This window comes from Lutra lutra, chromosome 17 (genome assembly GCF_902655055.1).
Source record: "Lutra lutra chromosome 17, mLutLut1.2, whole genome shotgun sequence".
Classification (NCBI taxonomy): Eukaryota; Metazoa; Chordata; class Mammalia; order Carnivora; family Mustelidae; genus Lutra; species Lutra lutra.
The window spans coordinates 43,953,035-43,965,965 of NC_062294.1; the positions used below are offsets into that span (position 1 = coordinate 43,953,035).

At 39.9% G+C, this 12,931-nt stretch overlaps 1 pseudogene; it reads right to left on the minus strand.

Annotated features, from left to right (window-relative positions):
• Positions 1-25: 25 nt before the first annotated feature.
• On the minus strand, positions 26-11,033 carry LOC125088546 (uncharacterized; annotated as a pseudogene).
• Positions 11,034-12,931: the final 1,898 nt, after the last annotated feature.

Sequence of the window (12,931 nt, forward strand, 5' to 3'; positions counted from 1 at the left end):
AACTTTGATCCGGGGTCGTCTTTGATTATCGCCCGACTACCTGAAAGTCATCGCGCTCCGAGTGGCAACCGTCGTCACGGTGAGGAAGCCCATCGCCCCCACAGTGCTGACGGGGTGTGTGGAGCCCGGGTCTCAAGCCTCTGTACACGCGTTTGTGGCCGTGACGAAGCCAAGTGCGAGTATGTGCGGTGATGTGGCCGTGACAGGTGTAGACATGCGTGTGTGTCCCTAATCGGGTGCAGGACATTGTGGGTGACCAGTCGACTGTGATGTGAGGCATATGACACTGTGGGGTTTGAGACCGACCATCATAAGTTGTTTCCTAGTGTGGCGGGAGAGGCTTTTAATTCTCTGACCGGTACGAGTTTGGTTGTGTAATGACAGAGCTTCATGTCTTCAGTTCTGGGTTTAAAAACGGGACTAAGGGGTCTGTTGAAGACTTCTCAGAGAGTGTATCTATGCTTGTGAAGACTGCAATGCCTGTTTGACTAGAGTCGCGCTGCACCGACGCATGGCCTGAGCTGCCTTGTCAGGGCACCACCACCTCCAGTGCCTAGCTTCGCGCTTAACACAGTGGGGTTATCGGTGAAGATGATGTTGCCCATCTAGGGGTCAGTTTTAGGTTCTATCCTTTCTTAGGGGTGTATGCCTGCGTTCCCTTTTTTCCTCCTGCTTTAGAGTCCTGCACCTCAGTTGCAGAGAAAAGGTCACCAAAAGGGAGTCAGATATTTGACTGGTAGTATAAATGTTACATACAAGCAAAAAAGCACAAACCTGTTTTTGGAATGAATTTTAGAATTCGAAGAGTCCCTTAGGCAAAGTCCTAGGAAGATATCTGGAGAACCTAGGAGTAAGATTCCTTCCTCAGAGGATCACCCTTGGGAGTTGAGGTCAAGGTCCATGTTTCAGAACCACATCTTCCCAAAGCTCTCTCCCCAGGAAACTTGATGTGAACTTAGAGGAAGTTTCAGCCCTGGATGTCAGTGACCCTGGCTTTTTCCTTTGATACTAAAAAGGATTAGCAGTACTCCCCATGTCCCTTTTACTTCTGTGTGTGATAGATGGCAAGAGACTATGTGGTGTTGAAGAATATCTTCCAATTTCCATAGTCTGTGCTCCAAGGTCTGGTGTTTGATAATTTTGTCCCCTTCCCCTTCAGTGCTCTTCTCTAAGTGAAGAGTCCTGAATAAAAGAAAACATTGCTGGGCATATCTGAAACCAACCTCAAGGTTGGGGTTTTGTGGCCCTTGTTCTCTTTTTGTTTTTCAGAAAAGGGAGTAATTGTTCTTCTCCTGAAATGGTTAGGTTACTGTTAGGCAAGACCCTGTGATATACTTTGACTAACAGCAGGTGGTGGAAGTGACGTTTTAAGACTTTCAAGACAAAGCCTTAGGAAGTCTTGCAGCTTTTGCTCTTTTCCTCCTCCTGCCCTCAGACCACTTCAAAGAGAAGGTTATGACTAGCTTGATTAAAGACAAAAGATCACCTGGAGACAGAAGCCCAGGTTGACATTCAGCAACAATTGCCAGATATTTCACTGAGACCATATTAGACCATTCAGCCCCCACCAAGCCACTGGCTGCTCTCAAGATGAGTGGAATTAGTAGAACTGCTCAGCCAAGCCAAGACCCGTTTGCCAACCCCAGAATAATGAGCTAATGAATGCTTTTTGTTTTAAGCCACAAACTTTGGGGATGGTTACATAGCAATAGATAACTGAAACAGATGTTTAACTTTTTAAAAATCTATCACTCCATATTGATATAATTGTATTGGTCAACCTGTTTTGTAAAGTGATTTCTCTACTGGTATTATAGCTTGAAATTTTTCTATATCCTTAGTTACTTTCTACAACTTTGCATTTGTTTATCTTGGTATTATTTTACATGGATATTTTATAATTTATTTAACTACTACCTTTGCTGAGCAACTCCTTCTTACTGTCCAGCTCCCGTGTCTTCACCAACTTTACATTCCCTTCCAGAACCTTAACAGGACATGGGTTCCTATCATTTCATGGGTCTGTTGACTTAGGAATGGGGTATTGACTTCTGCTGAGAGGAGTATAGATAACTCAATCCACTCAGAGTAATTTGTTCAAGGGTGTGATATAGGATCTATATACATTTGTTTAACTAATTAACTGGTCTCCATGATTACAAAATCTCTTTTCCCCTTTCCAATTCAAAATCTGCATTCTGGAGCCATCGTACTTCCTTCACTGTGACTTGTTAGGGTACTTAGCTAATTTTCTGAAGGACTGATTTAAGATTCCTGGAGGTAGAAATGGGCATCTCTGCTGTGTTTTCTAAAGTGTCTTCATCCCAGTTCTTCAGATTACTTCCTCTTCTGCCTGCTCATCAAAGGAATGGTCTGAATTTCTGCAGCCACATCAGGCCTAAGTCACATTTCTTCTCCTACGTGCAGGGCTTAGTATTAATCAATTTCCAAGGCAGGTGTGATTTCCTTACTGGAGCAATGGCTGGTGAAGAGATTGGCAATTTGAGATCTGAGCTGAGGTAATCGAGAGGCAAGCAGCAAGAGGAATCCATTGTGTATTAAAATCCTAGATTTTGTATTATACTAACTGAATTTAAATAAAAAAAAATCTTAGGTTTCAAAATTTAAGATTACCTTTAAAGTAGCAGAATCTGAAAGGCTTCATAACTATGAAAAGAGTTCAGACCACTTAAAGCCAGAATTCATCCCACTACAGAATTCTACTCTGTGTTCCATACACATATCTCCTTCTATTATTTCTTCTGCTTTCAAAGAGGGAGGGATTAGCTCTATTATTTTTTCTGGCTGTAAAGTTAGTACATTCTTAATTCAGAAATTTAGAAAATACAGAAAAACTTAAAATAAAGCTCATTTAGAAACAGCTTCTTTGAACATTTTATTCCAAGTCATTTCATCTGTTTCTCTCTGAATTAACACATGGATATAGGCATATAGGATTTATTATTTTAAAAAAGAATCACACCACAATACTGTTTTGTAATCTACCTTCATCTAGCAAAATATAGTGAACAACTTTAACATGTCATCAAATTACAAACTGTTACAATATTTTGCCTACATTGTCTGGATATACGATCCAGACATTTCCCTATTGAAGGATATTTAACTTCTTGCTAGCTTTTCCCCATATAGCATTTCATTGCACACTCCTTTTTGTGAACATGTGTATCTTAAAGTCTTAAACATTGTTGAGAATGAGGCTTTCAAAGTTAAAATCAACTTATATACCTTCATCAAATGCCCTGCTTAAATTTTCATCAACATACCATGAAGAGTGTCTATTCTACTAATATAGGATATTATCAGTCCTTTAAATCTACCTTTAGTGGAAATTGTGTTTGTTTAATTACCTATGCTGAGGTTTCATTTAATGTAATAAAATCTGGGCGTCTGGGATAAAAACCAGAATTCAATGAACTGATTTTGTAGTTAGAGAAATGTGGATTCAAAACATAGACCCACCATTTACTGAGTGTGTATAATATCTTTTCCTTCATTTTAAGTAAGAGTTTTGAACAAAGTAGAACACAGATCTTAAAACCATAGCTTAATGATTTCTTTTATAAACCTTACATCCACTATTTGATAAACTCCAACATCCCAGAAGCCTCCTTCATGACTCTTCCCAATCACTATACCTCTAAGTTAACCATTATTTTTTTAAGATTGTTTTTTAAATTTACTCATTTGACAGAGAGAGAGAGAGAGAGATCACAAGTAGTCAGAGAGGCAGGCAGAGAGAGAGAGAAGGGGAAGAGGCTCCCCACTGAGCAGAGAGCCCAATGTGGGGCTTGATACCAGGACCCTGAGATCATGACCTGAGCCAAAGACAGAGACTTAACCCACTGAGTCACCCAGGCACCCCCCCCCACCATTATTTTGGGCTCTCTCATAATAATTGAACTTTATAGAACTGCAGTCATGCAGTATGTACTTTTCTGTCTGGCCTCTTTTGTCCAACATCGTATCCATAACAGCACCCATGCTGTATGCAGCAGTAGCTTGTAACTTAACATAGTATTGTATAGTATTATATTGTCTGAATGTATCATAATTTATTTATCCATTCTCTTGTTGATGGAGTATTTGAGTTTCCACTTTGGGATATGATGAGTAAAGCTACTAAGAACATTCTTGTGTCAGTCTTTGGCGTGCATGTGAAATCAGTTGTTTGTGTTATGTACCCAAAAATAGAATTGCTAGGTTAGAAAGTAAATGTTTATATTTAACAAATACTGCAAAATAGTGTTTGAAAGTGAATGTTCCATTTTATGCTCCCATGTGCTGTGGTATGAGAATTCCAGTTGGCTTATCTGATTAGCATTATTATTGTCAGTCTTTTGAATTTTAGCCATTCTAATGGGTGTGTAGTGGTACATTAATATTTAATTTGCATTCCCCTTATGACCAATGATGCCACAAACACAAAGTCCTATAGATAATGTGGATTATCCTGTGGATAATATTATCCAAAGAGCTGGGAATGAACAAAACTGAAATAAGTGAAGTTTCACAGTAAAAGTAAGTGCATAGCTTACCATAAGACCCAGCCAACTGTGATCTTGGCCATTTTTCCCAGAGAAATGAAAACATAGGTTTACACAAACACCTATACGTGAATGTTCATAGTTGATTTGAAATAACTGAAAACTGAAAATAACCCAAATGTCTTTTAACAGGTAAATGGTTAAACAAACTGGGGTTTATCTTTACCATGGAAAAACGCTGGCAATAAAAAGGAACGAACCACTGAAACAATTTGGGTGATCTCAAGGGAATTATGCTAACTGAAAACCAATCTCATAAAAGTTATAATTTGTGAATTATATAAATGTTGTATAAATGAATCCATTTATATGACATTCTTTTTTTTTTTTTTTAAAGATTTTATTTATTTATTTGACAGACAGAGATCACAAGTAGGCAGAGAGGCAGGCAGAGAGAGAAGGGGGAAGCAGGCTCCCCATGGAGCAGAGAGCCCGATGCGGGGCTCGATCCCAGGACTCTGGGATCATGACCTGAGCCGAAGGCAGAGGCTTTAACCCGCTGAGCCACCCAGGTGCCCCTATATGACATTCTTAAAATGCAAAACTATAGAGATGGAGAGCAGGTTAGAGGATGCTAGGAACTGGGTGGAGAGGAGGTGGCTGTGACTATACAAGCATAGCAAAAGAGATCCTTGGGATAGAACTGTTCTGAATCATGGTGGTAGTGGTTTTCACATGACTCTGCACAAATAAAAAAATGCATAGAACTAAATATACACATAGATACACAAATGAGTGCATGTGAAACTGGCAAAAGATACAAGTTTTGTGTACTGTTTCAACATCAATATCTTGGTCATGATATTGTATTACAATTTTATAAGAAATAACCATTGAGGGAAGCCTGATGAAGGTTATGTGGGATCTCTGTATTATTTCTTACAACTGCATGTAAATCTACAGTGATATAAAAAATTCAAATATAAGCACATAGCTGGGACAAGTTTCCTGGTTTGCCATTTGGACAAAAATAGAATTATATCTTTACATTATCATATCACCAGAATAAAATCCTAAATAGATTAGGAATGTAAACATAAGAAATGAAATAATATAGGTCTTAGAAGAAAGCATTGGTGAATCCCTCTTTAACCTCAATGTAAGAAAGAACTTTTTTTTTTTTTAAAGATTTTATTTATTTATTTGACAGACAGAGATCAAAAGTAGGCAGAGAGGTTGGGGGGGGGGGCGGGAAAGCAGGCTCCCTGCTAAGCAGAGAGCCTGCCTTGACCTATCCCAGGACCCTGGGATCATGACCTGAGTCGAAGGCAGAGGCTTTAACCCATTGAGCCACCCAGGCACCCCAAGAAAGAACTTTCTTACTGTGATTCAGAAAACGGATGCAATAAGAGAAAATATCCAAAGATCATGACTACAAAAATCAAAAGACAACTTACAAATTGGGAAAAAATATTAGCAGGATGTATCACAAATAAAGGGCTAATATTCCTAGATTAGTTTGCTAGGGCTATCATAACAAAATACCACCAACTGGATGGTTTAAACAACAAAAATTAATTTTCTCACAGTGCTGGAAGCTGAAGTCCAAGATGAAGATGTTGGAAAGTTTACTTTCTCCTGAGGTCTCTTCTGCTTGGGGATGATGGTGATGTATCTTTGAGTATTCAGGCTAAAGAAGGCTGCTCAAACATCTTTAAGTTCTAGCTCTTCACATCATCTGGGCTTTTAACTGCAATGGCTTCCCTCTTCCTGGAGCCTGTTTACTCATTGGTTTCTCTACCATTCAGGGCTGTCTCCTTCCCTCTAATAAGGAAATCACATCTGGCTTAGAGATATAAACTACTTTACATAAGAAATGAAATGGGACTTGGGTCTGCTGAGGTGCTGCCAGTCAGAGAAGAAAATAGGAGATCCAGAGGAAGATCAAATCACCTTAGATATCAAGAAAATGAAGCCTCAGTAAATACAAAATACAGTTGTTTGTTTCCAATTATACAGATGCCAAATCAGTTCTTCAAAGGCTCTCCAGAGATTCATACTGAAGGAGGATATAATGAGCAAAAATATTTTAATCCACAAAATCAGGCTCCAACATCCCATCCTTGTAGTTATATCCTTCTGAACAGGGCTCAGGGATTCATTCTTCACCTTGGAGAACTTGATGGACATCTTTGGAAGTGATAGTACTGCAAATGACAAAAACATTCCAACTCCACAAACCCTAGCCCCATATGACCCTGGAAGAATGGAGAAGGTGGGCCAGATGTAGGAACTAGGCAGAATATAGAAGGAATTTCTCCGATATGGTTAAGCTTTCTGAGTCCTGCGAGAATATACAAATTTAATAAATTCCAGAACTTCCTCACAATAAGGTATTAAGTGGTCACTAAAAATTAAATTGAGGAATAACCAAAAATTAGAGAAAAATTCAAAAATATACTGACAGTGGCTTAAGCAGGTTACTATGCAACATGTATAACAATTCCATTTACCAAAAGGTCTTATATATCATATGGATAGAATGTCAGACACCAGCAATAGAAAGAAAAATATCTGGATTTATACCTCTAAAAGCTAACATTATTGGTTTCTAGTCTATGACACTGATTTTTTTGTTTAAGTATACTTCCATAACTTCCATAAATTTAAGTATACTTCCTATTTTCTTTCTAGGAACCAAGAATGTCTTGATTTTAGATTGTCTTAAGAAATTTTATTAAAAGAGGGACACCTGGGTGGCTCAGTTGGTTAAGCAGCTGCCTTCGGCTCAGGTCATGATCCCAGCGTCCTGGGATCGAGTCCCACGTCGGGCTCCTTGCTTGGCGGGGAGCCTGCTTCTCCCTCTGCCTCTGCCTGCCATTCTGTCTGCCTGTGCTTGCTCTCTCTCCCTCTCTCTCTGACAAATTAAAAAAAAAAAAAAAAAAAAGAAAGAAATTTTATTAAAAGAAAGTTCTTCAAAAATAGGCAAAAAAAAAGCCCTGTTGTGGGTCTTTAGGTTAGATTTATAGCTCAACATATTCTAAATATAGTTGGCTATGAATGATTTCTCTTATGTCCTTCTAATAGTTTATTTCCAAGCATACATAGGGGTTTTCTGCCTAGAGAAGAGCTAAGAGGCTCAAGCCCTGGTCTAGTTGTTTTATGTCTTTTGATGGAAGAATTTATTTCACTTCTGAAATATTACCCAAAATGCCCTGCCTTCAACTAGTGAGAGAATCACCTTGCTCCATTAGTTTCCCTTTGGACCCAGCATCAAGAGAAATAAAACTCTAGGGCATAAACTTGACTAGGGAAAGTTCACATTCCAGAGTTCCTATGAATTCACAATAATTTGGACATGCTGCTATAGTTAGAATTCTTTATTGTGAACTCCTGTGGTTTTATCATTGTACTTCTCCAGAGGTCTTTGTCATGCTCTACCTTTGACCTACTTTTATTTCCCCTGCTGGATTATGAACAACATAAAGGTAGCAATTATATCTTATTCATCTGTGTTTCATCCAAGTACATAGGCACAACTTCTTGTATACTGTAGGCATGTCTAATGTCTTATATAGAAATCCTACGTCTAGGATACTTAGGAAGAATTAAAAATAAATATTACAAGGATGTTCACTGAAGAGTTCCTGATGATAGGGGCACCTGGGTGCCTCAACTGGTTAAGTGTCCGCCTTTGGCTCAGGTCATTAGCCCAGTGTCCTGGGATCAAGCCCTGAGTTGGGCTCTCTATTCAGCGGGGAGTCTGCTTTTCAATTTCTCTCTCTCTTCCCTTGCACTCCACCCCTCCCCCCGCATTGTGTGTGCATACTCCCTCTCAATTAAATAATTTAAAAAATAATTCTTGTTAATAATTGGTTAAAAAAAAGTTTCAGAATAAACAATGTGTTAAATAAGATATGATAGACCACACAATAATCATCATGATATTGGCCTCAATTTGTCAAAGAGATATACTCATTAGGAATGGCTTAGTGAAATACAGCAGAAGGTTGGAAAATAGTAGAATCCAGTAGTTAAATAAAGATTGAGGACTTTGGAACTCAACTTCTAGTTTCATCTGTCAGGAACAATAATAATATTGTTGACATTTCACAACTTATTCAGCCTTGATGCCTCACTTGCCTAAGCAGTGTACTGAGAATGGTAATACTTCCCTCACAGGGTTCTCATGAGAATTAAATTAGACAATACATGTCCTTATAATAGTGTATAGAGTTCTCCAGAGAAACAGAAACAACAGGATATATGTGTGTGTCTATGTATTGAGTTAAGAAAGAGATTTTAAGGAATTGGCTTAGCTCATGAGATTGTGGAAGCCTGTTAATTCCAAAATCTGTAGCTCAGGTGAGTAAGTTAAATACTCAGGGAACAGTTGAGGTTTGAGTTCAAAAGCTGTCTCCTGGCAGAGTTCCTTTCTGCTCTGGGAGAGGGAAGTCTTTCATCTATCAAGGCCTTCAACTGATTGGATGAGGCCTACCCACATTCTGGAGGGTAATCTGCTTTAATTTAAATTAAATGTTAATCTCATCTAATAAACACCTTCACAGAAACATCTAGAATGATATTTGACCAAATATTTGGGCATCGTGGCCCAGCCAAGTTGCATAAAATTAGGCTTCATAAGTCCACCCCTTGCCAACTTGGCACCTATATGCATCTCCCTAAACAATACTTAATATCTGAAAAAAAAAAAAAACAGTAACAAGGACATACTTCCACCTAACATAATACAACTATCTTGCATACAACCAAAAAATACACAAATCCTTTCCCAGAAGAGGGTGCAAAGTCTTGCATAATGTTTACTTTTCTCCCTTATATCCCACAACTTAAGTATTATGATGTAAAGTTAGTAATACTTATATACTATAAGGTCAATACATCTTATATTACATGATAATGGTATAAAAAAGGAATAAAGATTTATATACATACATACACACAACAAAATAAACACTCATGACAATTATAGTCTAATTTCTGAAACTGGTCCCATGGTTGTGGTAGGCATTTATAACCACCTTCTTCCATCACCCATTCCATATTCCCTTTGCCCTTAGCAAGCTCCTCAATTGGTCATGGTTCTTTATTTGGTGGGGTGACCCAAAATTCATTCTTGGGTATGTAGCCCATGAATAAGCCTGCCTTTATAGTTTGTAGTTTGCCATTCACCTTAATCATAGGGCAGGGTAATAGTAAGAGAAGCCCCAAAGGATCTCCTATACTCTAGACATACTCCTCCTTATCACCCTTGTGGAGTAGCAGTCCAACCTCCCCTTGGTAGTTAAGATGAATCACCACAGCCAGCACCCTTAATCCCTTCTTTGCCTTTTGATTCAGAGGGATGAGAAACCCAAAGTGGTTGGGTAGCAGTCTTAATTTACAGTTAAATGGAATCATTTTATCTCCTGGTAGAAGCATTCCTCCCTTTGGAACTAAGACCTCTGTGCAGCAGAGCATAGGTTGTGGGGAGGGGAAGCAAAAATTTTGCTATTGGGTCACCAGGGGTAATAGTGAGTGGTGTCATTCCCATTTTTACCCCATGATTCCTGGCCTTATGAATCCTGACTATGGGAAAAACAGCACCAGATACTGGATGCTGATATCAGAGCATAAAGAGCCTTCTGTAGAACCATCCCCCACCCCTGCAAGACACTGCCATCTAGCTGGCATTGTGACTGAGTCTTTAAAACATCATTCCATTGTGTCAACCAGCTTCTTCAGAATGGTGGGGAACTTGGGAAGACTAGTGAATTCCATGAAGATGGGCCCACTAATGTACTTCAATTACTGTGATGAGTTCCTTGATCAGAAGCAATGCTATTTAGAATACCATGATACCACTATCATAAGGTATTCTGTAAGTCCACTGATGGTAGTTTTGACAGAAGCATTATGTACGGTATAGGCAAATCTGTATCCAGAGTGTCTGTTCTATTTAGAAAGAAAAAAATATTGCCTCTTCCATGATGTAAGCAGTCCAATGTTATCAACCTGCCACCAGAGAATGGTGCCATATCGGGGACTCAGTGTTGGTCTCTGTTGCTGGTGGATTGGGCATTCCAGCAGTGGCTATAACCAGGTTGGCCTTAATGAGTGGACACTCGTGTTGCTGAACCCATGGGTAATGGCCATCACTGCCACCATGGCCACTTTGTTCAAGAACCCACTGGTGGTGATAGGGTGGCTGAGGAAAGAACCAAATGGTGTCCACAGACTGGGTCATCCTATCCACTTTATTAAAATCCTCTTCTGCTGAGCATTTAACATGGGACACAAAGAGCTTCACTTTTACCCATGCAGAGAGGTCTATACCTCTTTTCCAGACTTCCTTCACATGAATTTTCCAATCATGTTCCTTCCAAGCTCCTGACCACCCAGCCAAACCATTGGCCACAGTCTGTGAATCACACATCTGACCATTTCTTCTTCCAAGCAGGAAAACAAAACAATAAAAACCCAGGTGCACTGCTTAAAACTCTGACCAGTAGGATTACTTGTGCCTTCAGAGCATACTTGGCCCAATCATTTAAACATCCCTCCCATTTTATGAGAGTGCTGCTCTGCACACCCAGCTTAATAGCTGGGTCAGATTACACCCAGTTTATGATGGTAACTTGGTGGCCCATGGTTTAGTGTTTAGTCTCTAAGTCTCAGTAGCAGGCTAAAACCTGTTTCTCAAAAGGAGAGTAGTTAACTACAGAGAATGGCATGGCTTTGGTTCAAAATCCTAAGGGCCTGCACTGTGACCCATCTGTAGGGTCCTGCCAAAGGCCCCAGACAACATCATTACCAGCGTCTGGTATTTCAAACACCCTTGGATTTAAAAAAACATATTTATTTGTTCGACAGAGAGAGAGATCACAAGCAGGCAGAGAGGCAGGCAGAGAGAGGGGAGGAAGCAGGCTCCCTGCTGAGCAGAGAGCATGATGCAGGGCTCAATCCCAGGACCCTGGGATCATGACCTGAGCCAAAAGGAGAGGCTTAACCCACTGAGCTACCCAGGCGCCCCAACACTCTTGGACTTACTGGGCCTTATTGCCCAAGAGGCAAAGTGCTTGCCTAGCAGTCTGGACCTGTTGCAGAGTCACAGAGCCTTCTTTTGTTCTGGGCCCTACTCAAAACTAGCAGCTTTTCACATCACTTGGTAAATGGGAAGTAACATACCCCAGTGAGAAAGAGGTTGCCTCCAAAATCCAGAGGTCCACTAGGCTTTGGGCCTCTTTTTTAGTTGTTGGAGGAGCCAGATGCAGCAACTTAGAAGGGATATCATGACATGCCCCACACCACTGGATCTCTAAAAGTTTCACTGAGGTAATAGAAGGCCTCTTAAGTTTTTGTTAGATTTGTTTCCCAACCCTGACATCCAGATGTCTTATCAGTAAATCTATAGAATAGTTGTCATTTCTTGCTCGCAAGGTCCAATGGCATAATGTCATCAATGTAATTGACCAATATGACATCTTGTGGAAGGGAAAGAGAATTAAGATCCCTGTGAACTAAATTATTATACATGGAAACTAAATTATAGGGCTGGGGAGCTGATGTACCCCTGAGGTAGGATACTGAAGTTATTTACTTGTTTTTGCCAAGTGAAAACAATTGGTTCTGGTTGTCTTTATTAACAGGGATGGAGGGGAAAAATTAACAGATCAGTACTCACATGGCAGGTACCAAGGAAATGTGTTAATTTGTTAATTTGTTCAGGTAATGAAAACACATCTGGTAAAACAGCTGCAGCTGGAGTCACCACCAGCTTAACCCATCGTCATTCTCCAAAATTTCTCTTGTCTGCAGAGGCTAAATAGGCAAGTTGAATGGGGATATGCTGGGAATTCATCACCCCTGCATTTTTATGTTCTTAGTAGTGGCACTAATCTCTGCAGTCCCTCCAGGAATGCAGTATTTCTTTTGGTCTATTATTTATTTTTAAGTAGAGGTAGTTTTGGTAGTTTCCACTTGTCCTTTCCTCACTCAGCAGCCAGAGAGACAGTGCTGAGTATGTCTGTTTCAATTATCCATTCCAGAACTGGGGGGAAACCACAGGATGGATTCAGGCACGTGCTGGGTCTGCTGTGAGATGGACCTTAACATTGATCACAGATCTCCTTAAGCCTCTACCCTGACTGGTAGACCAGTGAGGTTTTGGGTCTCCTGGAATTAGTGTTAGTTCAAAGCCAGTGTCCACGGTCTGATTTTTTCCTTTTCCTCAAAGTATGGTCTCCCTAGTAAAGGCTGTGTGTTCCTTTAGGAAGACAGGGGGGAAAATTACCAGCATAAATTTTCGGCAATGTAGCAGGGTTTTTCATTCAAGGTGTTCTGAGTCTGTATACTGGGTCAAGTCTGAGAATTGACTGACAGTCCATGACTTTTTATTATTCAAGTTAGACTTTTATTCACTT